The 22,438-nt window shown below is 36.0% G+C and overlaps 1 protein-coding gene across 4 annotated transcripts in view; it reads right to left on the reverse strand.

The window, feature by feature from the left end:
* The window catches only part of LOC131693164 (prominin-like protein), a 165,795-nt gene extending 147,669 nt beyond the window's left edge, over positions 1–18,126 (reverse strand). For 3 of the 4 annotated variants that reach the window (XR_009306166.1, XR_009306167.1, XR_009306164.1), the window contains exon 1: positions 17,387–18,126. The gene's annotated coding sequence lies outside the window, so the exon portion shown is untranslated. The remainder of the gene's footprint in view (positions 1–17,386) is intronic. The other variant, XM_058980773.1, reaches the window with a different exon arrangement.
* Positions 18,127–22,438: the final 4,312 nt, after the last annotated feature.

The following is a 22,438-nucleotide window of genomic DNA, read 5'->3' on the forward strand; positions in this document are numbered from 1 at the left end:
GGCTAATCATAATTGGAAAGTAGCTTCTTCGCTCGACCGGTAATTAAGCGTGAATCTCGGGGGTTCTTTGTTCTTTGATTGTAGTAGCTGCCACACTATCAGGGTCAGTGAATGGATGAAAACATTAAACTAATCGAAACGAAGTTGATGGTGCGCGAATGTAAGAAGTGAATGCGCGTTGTTTGAGATGATGTTCTGCAAAGTACGAAGGTCAAATGCCTAACGATGAAGAATTTGTTTTTTAGAAAGCAGGAAAACTGTTTTAGCTCGAATGAGTTCAAGATTTACGTAGCGATTTTGGGATTTGATGGATGATGTTAGCGGAGTGTTTACCGCAAACTACAGACCGTCTTCTAATTGCGACAGCAGTAGTCTAATATCTAGGGATCTATGTTTCAAAACACTGCAGCTTGACAGGTTTGGAAACCGTTTTTCCGTTTTTAGAGAATATGAAATCTCTCAAGATTTTGACTTAGCTCAAGCTCTGGTTGAATGCTTTTAATCGAAAGCTACTTGCCCGAGTACCACTTATCCAAAAGGGTCATTTGGCCGAACGGATCGTTTAACCGAATGCCGAACGGCCGAATGCAGTTTGGCCGGATGCCATTCGATCGAAGGCCATTTTGCCGAATATCGAATAATTTGGTCCAAAAATTATTTGGCCGAAAATAATACTTACAAAAAGGCCAAATCTGTTTGACTGTATAACCGTAATAGAGAAATACATAGATACGCACACAGTAGTAACGAATCATTCTGTGAATATCTTCTTTCTTTTCAACAATGAGCTCTTCGTTCTATACATTTCTTTTGTATCTCTCTACAAGAAAATTCAGCAAAATTTTCCATAGCTTGAATCGAGCTCGAAAAAATTTCTCAATTAAAAAAAGTGAGTCCAAAATTTTTTTTATAAAACTTTTGTTGGAGACAAACCTAAATCCGAAATCAGCGTAAGTGTACCATCTACTGTGACATATGACTTCATGAGTGATTGTCGTTATAGGTACACCCTCTTTAGAATTAGGCACTCCGCTTCGTATAAAGCTTACTACCTATTTGGGATTTACGATCCAAATATCAAAAGGCTCTAGCGTTTCTTTATCGAGGACTCTTAGTCTGCGTTGTATCAGTGCAGTGCATTCGCAAGCAGATGCTCTGATGTTTCACTTCAGATCCGCAAACACGACAGCTTATCAATTTTATTGATATGATGATATTTACTCGGACAGTGTCCGGTAAGTAGTCCTATCATGATGCCTAGCTTTGTTTGTTTAGTCTATTGTTGTTTCAATACCTGTGATTTCCCATTTTTTGTGTTCCATTTTGGGGACACTGGATAAGACTCCACAGAATGGTTCTCAGCCGATAAAACCTATAGAAGATCCTTTCCTTGATAACTAGTCGGCTATGTAAGTCCCTGCAATTCCACCATGCCCTGGAAGAATGAATTGATACGATTTCTCTCCGCCAAAGAATACACGCCAGTACTAGTTTTGAGAGACATGTAGGATACCTCAGGTGCCCTCTAGAATGGCATATATTTCTACTTGAAATAATGTCGATTAGTCTCTCATGGCAAAATTAGCATTTATTCCTTGTTTTGTAATACCAGATTGCGCCAAGTGGTTCATTTTTGACCCATCGCTGTAAAAAATTACTGAGCCTGAACAGAGATTAGGGTCATCTTGTTCCCAGGTTGCCAGTTTAGTCTCAGAAATTTTGAAAGTAGCTTCAAAGTTCGGAATCGCCTGCAGTCAATTTGCATTTGCAATGACGAGGTTATTTATAGGAAAATCTTTGGTCAGAGAACCCATTGCTTATCAATTGTTCTGCTACGCACCCAAAGAGCACTAGTTTGTAGATACCTGGGATGGCCCACCACACACCCATAAACATCTTTTGTAGTGTGGAAGGTTTACGAGCAGATATCTTTCGATAATAGTCTTCACTCATGAGAGATTCCTTTAATCTTACTTTACTTCCGTCTATGCTCATCCTTCTCTCTAATAAGTCCAAAGGGCTCTGCTTCACAAATATCTTGCAGGCCTGGTTAAATTCTCTTAGGTTATTAGTCCGCTTGGCGTACACTCATGTTTTTTACGCGTTTTTTTGCGCGGTATTTTTTACGCGGTTTTTTACGCGGATTTTGAAATTTACGCGGTTTTTGAAATTTACACGGTTTTCATTTACGCGGATTTTGGAATTTACGCGGTATCCATCAACGAGGTTCCCTTTAACGAGGATTCTTAAATTTAAGTGGTCTTCATTTACGCAGATTTTGAAATTTACGCGGTTTTCATTTACGCGGCATGTATCCCCCGCGTAAAAAAACCTGAGTGTATTCTGGTAATGCGTTGAACAAATTGTAGCCTTCATAAAATAAGGAGTTCTGAGTACAAGATTTTTTAGCGCCCAGCAATCTCAGATTGCCGGCTTGTCTGGTTTCATCAGGAATCAGAATATTTTGGCTTAAATGGCACGTTTCCCGTATGTAGTTGAAGATTTGAGCCTTACCGTGAGTTTTTATCATTTCCCGAGTGGAAGGAAAGGAGAAGGAGGTGTGGGGAAGTAGAATTGGAAGGATGGGAAAAATAACAGCACAAAAACAAAAACAAACAGCGGGTAAGTTAATCTCACATATAGGTCAACTCACCTGCGAGTAAGCCTAAAGCTCTTTACCACATTGGATAAGAGACTTTAGTATGTCTCTGAGTTTCAGTCGTCCAAACATTGTTTCGTCTATATAAGGACGGCCGAAAACTCGAAATCGCAATTTCGCTACCGCTGGACAGTTCCATATCAGATGAGACTCCGTAGTAGTATTCACAAAGATCACATGAAAAAGCCTCAGCGCTCTGAATAGTTGCCATGTGATAAATGAGTTTGCAGTGGCCGGTTAAAGTACTGGTCAGCATGCCGCAAGGGAGCTTCGAAAAATGTAGGAGATTTTTCGAAATCACTGAGCACGGTTGTTCTAGATTGGCGACACGTTTGTAGATTTCTCAAATAATTACGGTGCTCGGACGAAGGCCAGGACCGTATTTTTTCCCTTATCCAACTTGTCGAAATTGGCAGGGCGGGCTCAGGACCAACGAGTCAACTGCTGAATCTGCCCTGGCCAATTCGTTAGTCCATTCATTTCAAGTAATACCGGAATGTCCGGGCACCCAGACAAGATAGATAGTGTTGACAATGCTTAGTTCTTCGATTTGGGTTCGGCACTAGCTTAGACCGTGATTTATCTGAGCTAAGGGCGTTGATTGCAGCCTGACTATAGGACCACCATCAGAGAACCGTCAGTGTAGCAGGCCACTTGCATTTGTTGTTGTCTCTCCAAATAGCCAGACAACCACTCCTCTCTAGAGGAAATGTTCACATGGAATGTCCTGTAAGGAAAACTACATGTGAGTGTAATATCGCTGGAAGCAAGAAAATTTTCACCCCATGTAACTATTTGTGACCAAAATCGTGTAGCAAGATCAACATGGTTACTGTTCCAAAGCTTTCAGAAGAAAAGAACTTAAGCTGATAGGCCTAAAACTTCTTCATAGTTTGAGCGCCCCCCTTTGGGAATAAATCTAAGTTATTTCTCGCCATGCTTTCGGGATATACCCGGTAGCAAGACTGGAAAGCAAAATCTTTTTCAAGACCTGTTTGAGAATATCAAATACCTTTTGGAGTAGCACGGGAAGTATTCCATCTTTTCCGGGTGATTTCTATGGAGCAAAGTTGTCAACTGTCCACTTGACATGATACTCCGTTCACTACTTCCATAGTTTATCCCTACCAGTCCTCGACACGGAAACACATCTTGACTTGGGGACTCCTGTCTCCAGACGCCTCTTACGACCTGGGAGCAGGAACTCAGTGTATCCATTCTTGGCTGAGATACTTCAACCCGCCGGATGCCACACAGCCTATAGGTTGCTCTTCTAGAAGAAGACATTAGACTTATCAGCCCTCTAAAAGGTTTGACCATACACACCGAAATTTGGTGACTGAGACCCAACAAAATTTCAGCGAACATCAATCATCTGAAAACCTCCAACCGTCGAAAACCTGGAAAAATTCTGCCAACCCCATGCGAAAAAAGTTCAGTGTGTAGAGTTAACAGTCCACTGCATCACTGTCTTCTAGTAATGTAGAAAGAGCTTCATACTAGGGAGCTCGCCCAGCACTACCTAGGCTCCGTTCGCCATTGAGAATATTTTAAAACTCCTCAACAATTTTAACCCCGACCACATGACGACCACGGAGTTCGTAGTGTAGTTCTTAGCCGGTTGAAACAACCACTACAGACATTTCACGACTAGGCCGCTGTGGGAAAAACAAGCTAATATTGAACTCTGTAGATGGCCAAGCAGCCAAGTTAAAGAAGTTTGGATTATTCCATATTTTGATTTGGTTCATAATGTTACAATATAAAATTCATTTTTAGTATTTGACGTAATTCTAGAGAAAATTTTCAATAGGACGTAAGTAACAATGAGAGATTCTCTTTGCGGTCTTTCTCTTCAGTTCATTACTCGGCCCTTTTAACATTTATTACTCTACTTTTTTCATAATATTGTAGTAAAAACCGTCGGCTTTCGATATGTACTGGAAAATTAGTACAAAGTGTTGTAATGGCGTCTAATAAACGAAAGAGAAAGTAAACAAAGAGAGGCTCTCAATGTTACTTACGTCCTATTGAAAATTTTCTCTAGAATTGTTCGCAACTTTGTTTTAGTTTTTTTTTTGTTAGGTCTAACGAAATACCACACTTAAGGCATTCAAATATCGATCTGACATTCCCAAAAGATTATATCTCGCAAATAATCCTAAAATAATACTGTATCGATTTTGTTGGTTATTTTCGGAAAATTTAAGATTATGAGAAACTATATCTCCATACTTACGAATAAGGTTATTGACGCAATTATTACATACGAGCTCACAGATACGTCTAAGAGACATGTCTGGTCTAACGCTTTGCTCCGACTGTACTACACATAAGGTGGCTAATTAATTTGCGCTTAACAAGCCAAAATCTTCATTATCTGAACGCAGATAAATCTTATTGGATCTTTTAAATGATCCAGCAAATCGCTGTCACAAAATGTGCACAAATGTATCTGGATTTATCAAGACTCGCAGATGAATTGAACGGATTCGGATTAAAAAAAAATATTTCTGGTTAGTGCTATCAGAAACGCTAATGCAAAACAAGGCGCTAATGGAAGCGCTAGCTAGTACATACGATTGGCTTATGGGACTTACCCTTTGTAACACCAGATACGAGCAAATATATTTCGACTAAATATAATGAGGCACAAAAATGCGCCAACAACTACTCCTGACTTATTTAGCTAATTTTTTAATCCCGAGCGCTTCCTCGTAGAATCGTTGCAAACTCAAAGATGATGTGGATGCTACTCAATCTTCTGAGTGGTTTTCCTGAGATCTTTGTGATTCTAATAACAAAACTCATGTATTCCGACGAACAACTTCCTAAAAGTAAATGTAATAACACCAAAAATTGATTAAAGTTATTCAGTTTCCTCTCTATAGAAGGAAGGCTTTTTTCAGTTGCTGCAGTATTCCATTAGTGATTCGAAACGTAACATACAATGCATCATTAAAGAGATTTGAATCACGTTCTATATCGACATTCACTGCACCCACTTAAAAAAATACACCGTCTCGTTCGTATAATAGTCTGACTGGTTGTATGCTACTCCTACTTGTTCACCTGCACTATTTACCATTATCATTTCTGTGCTATGGATGAAGGCATTATATCATACAGCGACTACATAAAAGTTTAATTCCGCAAAGAGCGTTTCCGCTCCCGGTTATGAACCCCCCGGGGGAATAGGATAGGCCAACGACGTTAGTGACGTTAGAGGTTGAAGCTCTCTGTGTTCTGTTGGTGATGTGTCATGATTTTGTTTAGGTTTCACAAAGACGTTGATACGCGCTGAGTCTACTCATACAAACGGGAGGAATGGAGAAAGTTTTTTTCCCAACAACGGCCGAGATACGATTCGTTCCATTCAGCAGCATGGGTGCTAGTAAAATACGGGACAAAATAGTTAATCATCTTCTCGAGTCTCGACTAGAGTTTCCGCTACCTATATTTACTTGTTTGCGCTTTCCTTCTTTCGGAGAACGCACCTCGGCATGTGGTTGGTTAGAGAAAAGTAGGCTAAGACAGAGTGTGAAACCTGATAAGGGTTTTGTGTTTAACCAGCAGTGGCCCTGTATAGAGCGACACTTGAAGCTGTCCGAGTAAAGTCCGTCCGGGTGGAGGGTTGTAACACGATTTTAGATAAACCAAATACACTTTCTTTTTTCAATCACCAATGGATGTTTATTTGGTGATAAGTCGATTCGCGATAATAGGTGTTTGAGCGTGACGATTTAGTGATAAGAACAGCAACACAATTCGACAAATACATGCCTTCACAATCGAAATGAAAATACAAGATTAGGATAATCAACAAAGTTTGATGCTACTAGGAAAAGGTGCCTTCCTATCTAGTTGATTACTCGGCCCACAATCAATATAATGGGTATAAATAGGTGAGTGTTTGCTTCGTTCATACGAAACAGTACAAAAACAAAGTGGGCCGAAAAATGTGAATTGCTAGTTTTTGAGTGAGCTAAAACACAAATCAAGCATTTCTTTTTTGCTGTAACATTTGAGCATAAAACAAAGATGGCAGTTACTACCTCAAACAAAGACTTCAATAGGTAGGATGCTAATAGCGATAGGGTTTGGATGGGTACAACACTTTATAACAGAAAGGCATTTCTACTATAAATTTAGTTATTACTAAAGCCTAGCTTGTAGGTGATATAATTTTGATAGCACTTCAAAATTCTGATAAATTTTTTTAAGGAGCTCTAGAGCAAGATTCTCGAAAAGACTCCCTATCAGAATCACTCACTACAATTGCAGAAGAGACGGGTAATATCCCCACTAAAACACTGCTTAAGGTTCTGAATGTAATATTCATTGTACGGTTCCGATATGTGCGGGCGTAGAAACTTCGCGATCGCGTGTATCATCGCGAAAAGCTCGAGCATTTGTACGTTAACGTGTTCAATTGCGTGTACGTTTATATGTTGCGTGTGCTAACGTATATGTAACTTCTCGCATATAAATTCTATTTTACGACAATGTGTGTTTTTGCATATTCGCATATTTCGATGTACGGCTCAGATACTAGAAGAAAGCGAGTTCTTCCGTATCACTAGAGCTCCCGAACATGTCGCCAAGGAACGTGCTGTCTAGTGGATATGAGCGTTATTCTTTATTGGTCCAACTGAAGGCATGACACGCATAGTGGGACGAGCCCGAGCTTAAGTCCATATATGAAGGGTATTAATATCGCTAGTATTTTTCTCGTATCAGTTGAGTTATCAGAGACCTTTTTGCGAGATCTTAAGTGATTTGGACGCAAAATGAAAATTTGAGTTTTTTGAAGGCCATAACTTAAGTGTTTTTTGCATAATTTGGTCATAGGAACTGCATCCGGTTATTTTCGTTTTTTTAGGAAAAACGGCTGATGTTATGCATTGCATTGCTTCACCAAAGCCATCCATGTGATCAAATTACATCGTAAAATCACTAAAAACATGTTACTATTGAGTTTAATTATTGGTTAGATAACTGTTTGACATGAATTCTTATTGAATTCGAACTTGTAATGCGATAACAACAATGACACCCGTAAATGCCAACGACCACACTACATTCATTCGAAAGCTTTAAAATCAATCTATGCTAGTTTTGCGAACACTTGCGATAAGCAGTCAAATTAAAAAAAAGTGAATGGAGACGCATGGTTAGTACTGACATTAAATTTTAATAATCACTTTATAACTAGAATAATAACACGAATATATGCACAACTTTCAAATAGCATTGAGAGCATAATCTACGAGGATTTCACAAGTGATCAAGAGAGGGAGAGAGAGAGACTCGCCTTCTGAATGACGAGAATGATTTCTTAGATGGTGAACATGTTCAGAATGCTTAAAATTCCGTAAATATTTTCAATCTATTGAAATATGTCACTAAATGTTTTTGGAAATATTTTTCGATAACTTACGCAGTAACCGTCAAACTGGGTGAGTTCTAGTCATTTGATAAAGCTATTTTCATTAGAATTTATATAGTACTGATTTATGTTAAGGGTAAGTGATATTACCCAAATAAATTAAAATAGTCTTTGGAAGAACCATATGCGCGAAAAAAGGGTTTAAATTTTATGTAAGATATGAAATAATCGACATGATTTACTTAAAAACACACCTGCGAAAAAATATTTCATTGACCATCCTATTGATTAGTCAATGTAATTATGCATTCCAATAAGACGCTCAAAAGTTTCGCTTTAAAAATTAAACAAAATGAAAATGTTCCAAACTTATAAATATTTACATCTGTACATCCACAATGTGATGTAAATCAATTCGTTTCAGGAATGAAAATAAATTCAGTTTACCACAATTACTACTGAAAAAATCATTACACTAGTAAAGACAAAATACTTACTTTTGAGCCACCCTAATAAGTAGTAAAGTTAATTTCTAACATATTTTATAAACAAACAAAAAAATCAGCGGACGAACATTTCTTTTACAAAAATTTTGAACCTTCCCAACAAAATAATTATTTTTGAGTAACCCTGATGTACAATAAAGGTTTTTTCTAACAAGCGTAATACCAAAAACGATTAAGCGCACGAAAATCAATATAGAAAAAATTTAACAACAGATTCGATAAAATAAATATTTTTGAGCCACTCTAATACACTATTTTTGATAGGATTTAATATCAAAAACGAATTCAGCGTACCAAAAATACATAACATAAACCATCCTATTTGAACCGATGCGGCAAAGTTTTGACTTTAGTCCACGTTTTATTCTAAGTCGAGTCACTGCGCATGGGCCTAGGCTACTAGTGCCGAGAGTAGAGGCTTCCAACCGTAATCGATTTATGATCGTGCGAACACGGTTTGTAGGTTCGCTCTTGGGGCCACGTTTGTAAATTATTTGTAATTGTTTGTAAGTGTTAGAACGTTCACTTAGTCATCGGGGTGTTATCCTGTTTGTGAGATCGTGGGTACATGTGCGTTTATGATCGCGAAGCGTTCGAGCGTTTGTATATTAACGTGTTTGTCGTTTGTATATTAACGTGTTTACGCGCATAAATCCGATTTTATAACCGTGTGGCCATTCGCATATTCGTGTGTATTCTTGAATGATTGCGCGCGGATCGTGAATCTAATACTTTATCTTCAGAGTATGATTCAGATGATAGAAGAGAGTGAAATCTCCAATTTCACAAGAGTTCTCGGTCATGTCGCCATGGGGTTAACGGTTGACGTGATTTTGTATCAATAAAAATGCTAAATTTTTTGTTGAATTCTCCTATAAATATCTGGACAATTATGTGAGATGAACTGTGCAAAATTTCAGAATGAAATTCTGAGTTATGGTGCACAACACTTTTTCGAGGTTCCTCTTGAAGATTGTCTATCAATCGCTTGATTTTTAATATTTTGCATTAAAACTTCAGGAAAGTATTATTCGAATGGTACGTTTGAAACAGACTGAAAAGACTAACACTTTCTGTACAGCAAAAAAAAGTTTGAGAGCCATATTTCTTCACTAGAAAAAAATAATATCACCCACTACTGAAAGCGGATAATCGGCTTCGTATGCCTACCATACGTAAGTTTAACGTATCCGAAACCTTAGCGAAGTGATTTGAGAAAACCATTATTGGAAAATATGTACCCATGAAACCTAGTCATCAAACCGTTTTCCCAGAGGTCCCAGATTACTAATTTGAGCTGACTATTTGTTATGCTAACAAATAGTAAGCAGGTTGGTTGGAACGTTCGAATAATTAAATAAATTTATTTGCTAGCTAATGAAGGTTTGAGCTTGTTAGTCGCGAATTGAAATTTTATTTGCTGGGCATATGTATCAATTCCGATTATATGTGTATACCCTGTTGTCCTACAGTGCGACACAACCCCTGTAACATTATCAGAAATAGACGTATTTCCGGTCTATGCGATCAATAGTAGGATTGACTAAAAGAGTACAAAGATAGCAAATTGTAAGCTCAAATGTAAGATTTTTGTTTTGTGAGTTGTCCAACTGAAGCTGTAGAACAGGGTTCTCGAGAAGGCTCCCTGTCAGAATCACTCACTACAATAGCAGACGAGGCGGGAAATGTCACCCACCAGAACACTGCTTAAGGCCAATTGTATTGTGATTTAGTGTACAATTCAGACGAGCGAGCGTAGGGCCGTCATGATATACTGCTATAGCGTTCACTAAATCATCGACGCGTTTTTGTGTTTAAGAAAGCTTGGGCGTAGATGTGCATGGATGATCGCGATTATATGTTCATTTTTATGTATCATCGCGAACGGCTCGAGCCTTTGTATGTTAACGTGTTCGTTTGCGATGTTCGATGCAATGACGTTTTCAGGAGTCCACACGACCACACGTCAACTTTTAATTCTCAGTATATGTAAATACTATGCGATATCTGTCAAACACAATAAAAACCTAATATTATTTCAAGGGGTCGCTTAAAAAAGTATCGTTTGTTAAAGAAGTTAAGAGGCCTTGGTGGTTCTCAACCCAATTGAATTTTTATCTGTGATCGAATTAAATTTCATAAATATGGTTTCTTTTTGTTTAGCTATTGATAAAGGCATTTTAGTCTTTAAAATACGTCCAAAAAATTTTTGTTCATAATAGCTTCGACTACAACATTATCAGCTTTATTTTTTTGAACATTGTTAATAACAAAATAATTGTTGATTTTTCAACCTTTTTTAGAATAATAATTTTGAAGAAATATTTGCACTTTTCTGTTGATGTCGCTCATCAGTCATATCCCTTGCCAAATCAAGTTTTTTTTTCACGAACTAATCCATGAAATTAAGCACGAATTTACCAGGAACATTTCCACTAGCAGGAGCCATATATAATTTGACCCTCTTGATTTGTTTAGAATCGACTTTTGCATTGGTTTCATATTCAATCAAGACACATCGATCGAATTTCGTCAGCCACTGTTTGCTGTTCGATGTTTCGATCGGGTGGTGCACTTGTGTGGTAACATTTGTAGCCCTCTCGGATGCGGATTCGTCGTACAGTGTAGCGGATAGCATTCAGTTTTTACGCCATCATTATCATAATTTTCCGAATGACCTTCAACAGCAATTGACACTCAATGGTTCCACTCCGAAGATTAGTTTTCAGTTGTGAGTTTCCTGGTACTTTTTAATCACTTGAGTCACAGTATTTTTAGGATAATTCGACAGGTTTTACCAGACCTCGAGATGAGGCTGATATATATATATATATATATATATATATATATATATATATATATATATATATATATATATATATATATATATATATATATATATATATATATATATATATATATATATATATATATATATATATATATATATATATATATATATATATATATATATATATATATATATATATATATATATATATATATATATATATATATATATATATATATATATATATATATATATATATATATATATATATATATATATATATATATATATATATATATATATATATATATATATATATATATATATATATATATATATATATATATATATATATATATATATATATATATATATATATATATATATATATATATACAGGGTGTTTGGTTCATGGTTAAGAATCTCTCGGGGGGTGATAGACTGCTCTATTTGGAGAAAAAAATTGTTCTACACATACCTTCTAAATCTCAACCGTTACAGAGTTATTGAACTTTTTGTGTAAAAAACTTATTTGTCTTAAATACCTCTAACTTTAAAAGTATACTTTGTATTTTAAATATTTCAGTTCCATTTGAAAGGTGAGAAAATTTCCTATTGAATGGTGTTCTCATATCTTTTAAGTAATTAGTTTTAATTACCTTTTAGCTGTAAAGTAGTTAAAAGTTAGTGTTTTTGAGAAGGTTTTTGCTAATTTTCTCAAAATAATGAAGTATGATTATAGCAATATCCATTATCCAAAAGTTGGGTTTTAGGACGATTCATAATTTGTTCTTGGACGTCATATTTTTATCTCTTCTCATATCTTTGTAATTTCATTACTATACTTTTCCTGTAACCGACTTGCAAGTGCTTAAAAGACTCTAATCTAAAAAATATGCTTTATATCGTTATTTATAAGATTTTATTGGAAAGCTGAGAAAATGTCCTATCAGTGTATGTACAAATATCTTTTAGTTAAGTGTACTAAATGATTTTTTACTAACGAAATAACTCAAAATTTGTGTTTTTTGGAGAGTTTTTTAATTATTCTCATTATTAATCAACAAAATTTATCGTTACTATTGTTCATTGATGCCCCTTAATGTTCTCTATAACTTTTTATTTGACACTTTGTCTATATCTTTTTTCATTTTGCTGCTATTTAATAGTTTAACACAGCATGAGCTCGCCACAACTGTAGTGGGTTCGAAATCGTTATTTTTGCATATGAAACGATGTGATAAAAACGATTTTGCGTCGAAACCAAAAGAGATTATTGAATGGAGTCAAAGAAAGAACTGTAGAACTTGCTGAGATGCATTATTTCCATGATAATAATGGTGATGTTCATTATTTACTATTTTAAGAAAATTAACGAAAATGCTAATAATAGCACTAACTTTAAACTAATTTACTTTGAAAAGAATACTAAATTCACTTAACTGAAAGGTATTAATACATTTTTCACTGTAAAATTTTCCTGGCTTTCGAATAAAAAGAAAAAAAGTACAATAAGTGCCATAATTTTTCAATTAGAGTAGGTACTAGTGAAAATAAGATAAAAATATCCAAGTTGAATAACCCAAAACCGTGAAAATAAGAAAAGGTAAGTGTATCATGTCAAAGAACGAATTAAGCAGCTCATCAAGACTAACAATCTGAATTATTAAAATGATGAGGTTAACTATTAGGATTTTCAAGAAATGAACGAAAAATCGTTTAAAATTGTTTAATTTTCAATAAATTACTTTGAAAAGGCTACTTAAACTCATTAGCTGAAACTTGTGAGGGCATCACTCAATGCGAAATTTTCTCACCTTTCGAATGGAACTAAAACATTTACAATACAAATTATACTTTTGAAGTTAGAGGTATTTTAAGACAAATAAGTTTTTTACACAAAAAGTTTAATAACTCTGTAACGGTTGAGATTTGATGGTATGTGTAGAACAATTTTTTTCTCCAAATATGGCAGTCTATCACCTCCCGAGAGATTCTTAACCATGAACCAAACACCCTGTATATATATATATATATATATATATATATATATATATATATATATATATATATATTATATATATATATATATATATATATATATATATATATATATATATATATATATATATATATATATATATATATATATATATATATATATATATTATATATATATATATATATATATATATATATATATATATATATATATATATATATATATATATATATATATATATATATATATATTATATATATATATATATATATATATATATATATATATATATATATATATATATATATATATATATATATATATATATATATATATTATATATATATATATATATATATATATATATATATATATATATATATATATATATATATATATATAATATATATATATATATATATATATATATATATATATATATATATATATATATATATATATAATATATATATATATATATATATATATATATTATATTATATATATATATATATATATATATATATATTGATGGTGATTGTGCACCATCAAGACTGCGAAAAAATAGATAGAGCGGAACTGTTTACCAGCAACTAAACTTTAAACTTTAAAAAGATCACATATCAGACTACGGGGAGCACCCTTATCGCCAATCTTATCATATAATCATGGTATGAGTCATTTCATTCAATTTCGGGAAATGAGAGTGCAGATAATAAATGCAGTTAGAAGTGTTATTTTCGAAAAATCTAACGCATTCAGTCAAGAGTTGACAAGCTCCATGAGACAATGGGATCTGGCATAGTGGCTACATTCCATTGTCAGTATTCGACGCTCTATCATATAATATATCGGTCTCACTGAAGTGATCTTTGCGTCTGTAGTATAAAACTCGAGCACGTTGTTTGGGCGTATGCAAAATATTTTGGTGCCAGGTCCCTAATAGAAGATTTCTGGCGGTGTCATTATAGACCATAGCTCTCATGACAAGCCGATTTTTTTTTGAAAACCGCGAATGTGCAAATTTTGATTAATGGTGGCAACATCGGGGTCCGGGATATCTTCGATTTCTCGCATATCACTATCATGTAATTCAGCACAACCTAGCTTGACTCACTTTTAGATTCAGTTAACAGCCAGCGACCATATCGATGATCGGTGTTCGTTCTTTTGTATGTAAAGAATAATCTAAAAACCTAATGAAGACGTGGTTTACCTAACAAGCGAATGGTGTTTACTAATCAGAGCGTTGGTTTCAAATTTAAATGCATTCTACATTAAAAAGACACTAACATATTAGCAAATACCCTTATTTCTCGTTTCAAGTTAAAAAGGCTAAAATATTTCAATTGCAACTAAAGATTTAACTATACCTCAACTGGAAGCTTTTGGTGGACTAAAAAGACTTAAGCATCTTCGTTAAAAACAACAATTTCCTATTTAAATATTTTTTGTCCCCTTCGTACTGATCGATCCGAAATCAAGGTCAATTGCAATCAGCGCTAAGGCCAATTCAAACCAAGCAACTTCGCTCAAGCGCGTACCGATCTTATCGATAATCAAGCGATGTTGTTCGTAGCCGGTTTCGATTGCAACGGAGTCAAGTTCAGACATGTGAGTTTCGTTTTGAGATGAAATAGAAAACAAAAAGCTAAAGTCAAAATAAAAAACTATGATATAAGTTTTAATTGCGTTATTAAATTTTAAGATAATGCTTCATCTCTTTCAATGATCAAAACAGTGAGATGATTACCCATCACGACGTTTCTGTGACTTAAGGTTTAATAATGTGGCCTACGTATGCACCTCATTTTGAATTGCCCTAACTTCTACCCCATTACAAATTTACAACGCACTCTATGCGTTTGAATAAATGCTTTTTTTTGCTGGAAATGGATGAAAAAACCGGCTTGGTTGTGGTGTACATACTCGGTCCATAGTTTTGAACAAGAGCCCCAGCAGCCTCTGATTTTTTTACATGCACCAAGTGCCACTTCAAGCTCGCGGATCATGAAAAGGCAGCATACAAGTTTTATGCAGCTGGCTCGAAGGTCGTACTCGTTGTACATTGAAGAGATTTCAAACCGAACGGGTAATGGTACATTCCACGCTCCATAGAATGAGTATAACAAACACACTACAGCAAGGTAGTGTGTTGGTATGAAGTGAAATAAGAAGGAATCGTAGTAACTGTTTCAGTTGCAACCACAAAGATCGCCAATGAAGGGGAATGGGAATCCAATTAAAGCATTGCTCTACTTAACTAATGCTGTTGAATACAGGGTCCCCTCATTAATTGAACTAAACAGTAGTTGAGTACGCAACAACTTGGAACCACGTGGGTAAAAAAGTAATAGTTTTACTAAGAAACACTCATGTATAAAAGAAAAAGAATCAAGAAAAGACCCTCAGCATAATCCTATTTTCCAGATTATTGAACAACTCCTGTATGGTGCAAGGTAACATATTCTTGCTTTACACATTAGTGGTATCAGTTTGCTGCAATGCAAAACTGAGAAATTTTTTAGAACTGTCATGAAATATACCCGCATATAACACAATATACTATTCTTGCTATTCCATAATAAAACTACAAATAAATAATCAATACCTTTCGGTTCAGAAAAAAAGATTGATATTTAGATGCGAAATTATTTTTGAATCTGTTACTTTTACTACAGTCCATGAAATATACTACAACAAATGGGATTCATTTCATTTGTAATGCGCGAACGTACTAATTGATGACAATAGAATTAATTTTGAATTCGTGCCTCACTGGGAAGCAAGATTAAATTGGACGGAGAGACAGTTTAATTGGCTCAATTACGCTCTAGATTATCGAGTGATCCGGGTTGGGTCTGAATGTGAATGGGACTATTTTTGTCATTCTCACCAGGAAGGGCAAAATATGTAACACAATCCAGCTCCCGATTTTAAAATGGTGGATGAATTTAAGAATTTATTTGAAAATCTAGGAACTAGAACATTGTGCAGTAGGTTTTAATGGCTGAGTGGGATTCTTGGGCTCCGTAAGAATCTAAATCTTTCAGTTTATTTGCTCTCATGAAAAAATATGGATAATCTTCGAAAGTGAGACTCAACCTCAGAGATTTACAAAAATAAATTTCCTCCATGCAACTTCCGAGTTTCTGTCAATCGAGATACTGGCAATCGTTTCCCCCCATAGAACAGGTAGCAGCTCATTATCGTACCGTGCAATCTAAAACCATGTTTGCTCGCCGGATTTTCAATGCGCATCATCATTGTTTTTCTCTTTTCACGGTTGAGTTACCTGCCTCGCAAAACAACCTGGCGCTGACTGTGGAGAAGTAAAGTACCTACCTAACATAGATCGGAAAGGAAGAGCCTTGACCAACAGTAAATTATTTGCTGATTGCGGCATTATTAGCATGCATAGTTCGTACTTGAATTAATTTTCTTTTTTTGACGATGAATCATTCCGAGATATCCGGTTTTTAAAATGATTAATTAAAACGGGTGATGTTATCGAGACCAACGAAGATCATTACTAATCGACAGTATATAAATTAGCAGGTAATAAATAGCTGGATGTAAATGGCAAAGGTGGCATTTCACCGAACAGCAATAAGTAGAGTGGAGTCAACCTCTAACCATCCACAGGGGCTGGAATTATGTAATTTGAGAACCAGGTCACATGCGAAACTGTAAACAAAGGATGTCGAGGACATACTTTCCTTTCTTTTGAATGATACCAGGTGGGAGAGATGCAACATATAATTTTCTCAAACACTTTATGTAGGCGGCATTTTATGTGTAAATATAAAGGTTGTTTGAGTTGCATTCAGATACATTTGGAAACATTCACCCAAAACATCACCAGATTAGCAATCAGAATTACATCAAGTTACCATCCCTATGCAAAGAACCAAGTAAACCGCTTACGCTCATGTGTGAGTGCCATCCAAGCAAACGAGAGTGACAGCCGCGTGAACTTGCATCATACACAGCGATTGTTTTCAACTTTAGCTACAGATGTGTTAGTTAACGACCATACCTTTTGGCTGGCAAACGCCTTCCGTTTCTACTCCGGGGGGACGATGATCACTGAAGCAACCGTTGCAAACAAACAGATAAACCAACACCACTTCTCTTTTGTGCCACGAATTCACCCGTTTGGGATAAAAAAGATAAAGGCGATGTCTGCCGTTTTTTTTCTCTTCACCTAACAAAAAACGCACCTCGTATTCAAATTATTACACATCAATTAAAATGTGCTCCAATCCGGCACCATTAACTTTTTCCGAAAACTAGAAGGGCCGTAGACTTGCTTCGAGAACACAAAACTTGCATTTTCCACCGAAAACGGTATCCACTTTGATAACACACCTATCTCTTCCTCGGCTCAGCACACAGATCGATTATGCTGCTTCCCACACCATTTTCTCCCATCACTTTAATTTAATAACTGACCGTAGAAGCGAAAATCATAACTTAGCACAATAATAGCCCCATCACAGTTCCATTCCTTAAAACTCCCGGGAAACACTCGGTTAACAGTGTTTCGCCGAACGATTGTCCAACTTCACCGAGCGCACTTGAGATTTTTCATCCAACTGCACTTAATCAATTCGCATACGCACGCATACAAACGAACCCGTGGTGATATTTTGTCTATGTTGCCAGCAGAAAACAAGAGCAAAAAGCCCAATCCGGCGGCGACACCGCAAGCGAACGGTTTCTTCAACCACACCGGACTAACGACTCTCTGCGACTGAAGCCAGACACAGACGGGTAGCATAAGCAAACAGTGGCCTGGTCCGTCCTAGCAAGTGCTCTTGACAGCATGAATGAATCAGATGCGCGGAGTAACGAAAAGTTGAAAAGGGAAACCGATCCGTTGAACGGATGAACTGGATGGATGAAATGAATGCCGTTTCACACTGAAGGCGGTGAAAATGAGTGCACCGTTCACCAGGCTGGTATAAAATGCACGACAAAATGTATTTAAGTGGGTAAAAAGTGAAATTCGTTTCAACTTCAGAACCAGCGTTGTCAGATAGTTTCATTCGGTAATTTCAACGCTCCGAAAGTCACGTTCTTGTCAAACCGTTCAGTGATTTGACTCGATTGGTTTCAGAATTAGGTTGTTGCAGTCCCATTGTAATGTAAGCCTGAAATTGCTTAAAGAACAGTATATAAACTTCAAATCATCCGAAGTTTTAATTGCTTGTGCAGTACTCCAATCATTAGGGTGACGTCCCTCTTATTCCAAGTATAATTTTTATTGTGATTTTGAACTGGTATACGCTATCGTTTGTTTATTTATTTCAATCCTTTTTAAGACTGTTTTAAGTACATAGAAAGAATTCAGAACAAGCTTAATGAACAATTGACGACTCCCCTTGTAATCAACCGCTACGTTTTTAAGCAGATAAACACCGCACTTCTTACGGCCAAATTCTTCACATAGATGAAAACCAGTTTTCGCTAAAAAGCGGTTTTCGACTAATTGCTTCCCAGCTATCCGAAAACTGGTTTTCAGCGAAAACCGGTTTTCATCCAGTGAAGAAATTGGTCGTTAGTGTTGTCAAAAACAAAACGAGAGATTCGACTCAATCGAAGTCTTCCGTGCAGTAAGGTACTTTTAAGTTGTTTGGGGTTTTACTCAAAATTAGGTAAATTCAAATTAAATTTAAGTAAATTGAACTCAAAGTTGAGTATGAAATACTTATCAACGAGTTGTGATTTCTACCGTAGTTAAATGGAAACTACCTTCAACACGGTTTACCTAATTTTACCTTCCTGCACGATACCCCGAGATTGAGTCAAAAATATTCAATTTTTGGTAGTTTTTCGTTTGCGTGTAGACTTGGCTGGCTCAAGAATTTGATCGCTTCGTTGGCTCAAGATGTCGTCTCCGCATATCTCTCCCTTGAGGATAACTAAAAATAACAGTTCTGTTACAATGTATGGTGTTGTGCTCTTCTTTTACATGGATTGACATGGATTTGTGACTGCTTTGTTCTATATTTCGGCATATGTGTCGTTCATATGTTTATTTTGATTGACTCTGGAAAAGGTACACGGAAACAAAAAACTACCTAAAATTGAGTTCCTTTGACTCAATCTCGTGGTATCGTGGGGGAACTTAAAATTAGGTAAACCGTGTTGAAGGTAGTTTCCATTTAACCACGGCAAAAATTACAACTCATTGATAGGTTTTTTATACTCAAATTTAAGTTGAATTTACCTAATTTTGAGTTCACCCCAAACAACTCAAAAGTAACTTCCCCCACGGAAGATCTCGACTGAGTCGAACCTCTCGTTTTGTTTTTGACAACACTAATAAGTGCGAAAGCGACGCACAACTCAAAAGTACGTTAAAAGAACTTTTCTGCAGGTTGTTTTATTTAACCGCGTAGAAAGCGAGATTGTTCAACGACTACGATTTTATTCTAACCACACTGCTCATTTGCTATTCTTCTGGTCGGCGCTTCGATCGGCCAGCAATCGCTATACGGGACTTGTATGCAAACTTGGATACAATGGTGACTCACGTATGCGAACCTGTATGCGATGGTGATTATCAACGTATTTTCATTTAAATGTTTAGACAGGTTTTTCGGGAAAGTTTGTTCTAGCTTATATGTCTGTTCTCTGTGATGAAAGTACCATCACAGAGTAACAGACATAACACTCAAAAACAATGCATTGCAATGCTTCATCTGCTTTAACGGTCATTTTAAATATATTTATAGTTGGCACTGTCGACACAGTTGCTATCATGGCGCCACTGATATATCAACAAGCATATGGTGGATAGACAACTAGTGAAAAAATGTTCCCAAACCTGAGGAGTAACCCACCAGCCAATGAGTTTTTGGGACCGTCAATAAAAGATGGAGCTAGTGTTCTGCAAAAAATGCTGAATTGATATTTTTGAGGGAATTCCTCCATAGTGTTATTTTTTTTTTTTTTTTTTTTTTTTTTTTTTAATTTCAATTATAGAGGTTTTAACCTTATGGTCATTCGCCTCTTCGGGTTAGAAAAATCTCTTAGGAAAATTTTCTAACCCTATGTGCGGGGTCGGGACTCGAACCCAGGTGCGCTGCGTACAAGGCAATCGATTTACCAATACGCTACGCCCACTCCCATAGTGTTATTTCTGTTAGTCTGTGGTACCATTTCTATCACTTGAAATTCATGTGTTTTGACAGCTCGCAGTTTTCAGTAGCAGTTTGATCACTCGCACTCGCAGGGTATCACATAGGACTAGGAAACACGTAATATTTTCGCCTTTCTCCGATAGAAAGGTTATGCAATCACTCTGAACAGCGTCAACTTAATCCCGACCCGGAGGGCCGTCTGTCATATACCATTCGACTCAGTTCGTCGAATTCGGCAAATGTCTGTGCGCATGTGTGTGTGCGCGTGTGTATGTATGTATGTGACCAAAAATAAGCACATCGGTTACTCAGAAATGGCTGAACCGATTTCATCAAACTTAGTCTCAAATGAAAGGTACAACGTTCCCATAGCCTGCTATTGAATTTCACTAAGTTCCGGTTTCGGAGTTACGGGTTTAAACTCTTAAGAGTACGGACACACAGCAAATTCACATTTTTGCCCTTCTCCTATAGAAAGGTTATGCAATCACTCTGAACATCGTCAGCTTAATCCCGGCCAATTTTTTTCGACGTACATAGGTTTTCTGTATTTTAACAGGGTCGTACTTAGGGGGATACGGTGAGGCCCTCCCCCCACATCACTCACCACCCTTCCCTAAACCGCCCTTCCCTCATCAAGTACGCGAATAAAATTTTCTAATTCCTCTAGAATAAATTTTCCTAGTGGGTCTGAAAAACCAGTGCAAAATTTGGTTTGAAATGATTTTGAGTTGAGAAACCAATTTAAAATTTCTTAACGTTTCAGCGTCGACATATAGCGACTCAAGTTCGTAGCTGTCGATTCGTTGTACGTATGTGTTAATCGCACTGAATATTTAACAGACATTTCCACCATTATATTAAACATAACCAGCCATGGAATCGTAGTTTGGATCAATGAGAAATGCACAATAGACCTTTCTCGTTCGACCTAACCCCCTTTTTTCTTATTTTTATTCAAGAGACTACACATTTTTAAGAATATTGCCGTTGAAATGAGACTATTTGAAGCTATTGTGATTTTTAATGATTTTTTTAAATTTGAAAAATGCAAGAATGTTGAGTATTTTTTTCACCTTTGCAAGAGTGGTGGGACTCAAAATGTGTGTTTGGGCAACACTGTTTTGAATATTTTTGCTTGAGTTCCTGGCAATGCGGCAAATGAAGTGGTGAGTTGCGGTACAAAGTTCATTGGTTGTGTAAACAAACTAAAGTGAACCTCTCGGTGGAGAACATTGCATAATAATGTTTAACCTCACTTTTTTGACAGTTCAGAGAGATTGTTTACATGGTCTAGGAATTTTTGTTGATTCGATCATAGTATGAGAAACTTGGTTTGGTTCGCTGCCAAATGTAAACACTTTCCAAACAAGGTCGCTCAGCTGTAATTTTTTATTTGATGTCGGCATCATACATTGATCCGTTAAATTTAACATTTTTACTTTTCTTGTACATGATTCATTGTAGAAGTAAGGAATTTCTAGCCAAACATTTGAAAAAGGCCCACTGCCAAATGTAAACAAATCGAATTTTCATGTTCTCTATTAAAATCCTGGGACAAAACCTAGGATAGGATCCGCCAGCTGGCTTCTTCTTATATTTTACTAATCCCTGTTGAAAACGACATACCCCCACTTGACCAATGTTGCCAAAATATTAGTTTTGTTTCGGTAGTATATTTGTTCTGATTAAAATATTCTATATTATGTACCAATTTCATGCTTCTGGAAAAATCAAAGATTTAGTCTTTATATCCACATTTAAACGATCATAACGTTTTTTCCATCGGAATACAGCAAAACAAAATAATATATATTCGTTGTTGGACATTACGAAAAATATCTTCATGCCTCTTCATTTTTGTAAGTTGCTTTGGGACCGTTTATAAACCACGTAGACCGAAATTTGAGAATTTTTAACCCCTCCCCCTCCCCCCTTGT

Source organism: Topomyia yanbarensis, chromosome 3 (genome assembly GCF_030247195.1).
Source record: "Topomyia yanbarensis strain Yona2022 chromosome 3, ASM3024719v1, whole genome shotgun sequence".
NCBI lineage: Eukaryota > Metazoa > Arthropoda > Insecta > Diptera > Culicidae > Topomyia > Topomyia yanbarensis.